Raw genomic sequence first — 1724 nt, 5'->3', positions numbered from 1 at the left:
AGTGTGTAAAATAATATCTATAAATATTCAAAAATATATAATAATTTTGTATTCATGAAGGATTTTAATTATGTTTTTGATATTTAAACCAATTTGTGAATTTAAATCTATTTGAAGTTTTACAATAAATCACAATTAAATTTTAAAATTAACTTCGATTGTTAATGGATTAAGTGATCATTCAATATCCAGCTTGGCCATCACACTAGACTCAATTTTCCTTCTTATCCATAATATCATCATGTTCATGTAAGCATTTAGCATAATAAATTAATAAAAGTTTTGCAGTTCATAAATCAGCGATTTTCAAGTATTTTATTATTAATTTGTTCTATTTGTAACGTTGAACTAGAATTCTTATTATATTACATCTTCAATTATTTAGATGCTTTAAAAATTTGGAGCAAGAATTTAATAGTGTATCTAATTGGTGGAGACTCTAAATTATTATTTCGGATTACCAATATGTGAATAAGAATTCAGATTTATTTTATTTTGATTATTGTCTGGCATATATAAAAAAGAAGTATGGGAGAATGTTCGAACGCCAATCTATAAATTTTAAAAAATTTCTAGCAATTGCTATCAAATAAAATCAGAAATTTATAAATTTACCTACCGAAACTCTAACTTAATTTTAACTTTGTTTTTTACTTAATTTCATTCTTTTTACTATGTCTCGCTACTGTTTAAGCGAAAGATAGAAGAACCTTACTTTTTTTTGTATAGTTTTAAATTTTGGACAAAATATTTTTTTTTTTCATTTAAAATAAAGTAACCTACTCAAATTAACAATAAAAATTAAAATAAAAACTTTAAAATATGTTTAGGATTTAGTAGGAACTAAAATCAAAATTTAACTCATTTTATGATGATTATAAATTTATTTAAGCTTAAATGGAATTAGTATCAAACATTAAACATTAGTATAAATGTCCAAACCCAAGCTCCTATATATTATTAGACACATTTGGGAATTCCATGAAGATCAAACATATATAAACAGAAAATGAAGCCGTTAATAATAACCGAAATATGAAGAATTGCAAAATCTAGAATTAATGTTTCACTTCTCTTCTTCATGATTGTGGAACATTGCAGAAGCATCTATCCTTTATAAATGCTATTCAAACATGTTAAAACCTGGAACATGCTCATTGGTTGATGTTCCTTATCAATTTGTTTTGTCTGCTGTACGATGTGGCATTATTTGCCTCGTCACCATATTCTTTGTCAATCAACAATCATAATTAATAGGAAAAGTATAGGGTACCAACATATTATCTGCCAACTTCTGCCAACTCTTATTTATATTTGTGTTTCATAGAAGTGTGTTCGTAGATGTGTCTAATAATTAATATATTTTAAATATATATATAAAGAGACACATCCAGAAAATATATTTATAAAGACACTTCTATTAAATACAGTTATAAAAAAGGCATTTTATTAGACACATCCACGAACACACTTCTATAAAACACAATTATAAATAAGAGTTGGCAGAAGTTGGCAGATATGCTGTTGGTAACGTAGCGGAACCGTAATTAATAATAATTATAATTGGTGGCTATAGTGTTAATTCATTGAACCTCAAGGCTCTTCACATACTTTCTGATCACACTCATCGGATCCCATGTTTTGAATCTCAACAATAGATTTTTTCAAAATTTTATACTTTAGTTTAATCATCTATTTTTGTAAGTTAGGATCTAAGAGTTCAA

The sequence above is a fragment of the Arachis duranensis genome, chromosome 1, assembly GCF_000817695.3.
Source record: "Arachis duranensis cultivar V14167 chromosome 1, aradu.V14167.gnm2.J7QH, whole genome shotgun sequence".
NCBI lineage: Eukaryota > Viridiplantae > Streptophyta > Magnoliopsida > Fabales > Fabaceae > Arachis > Arachis duranensis.
This window is presented reverse-complemented; position numbering follows the sequence as displayed.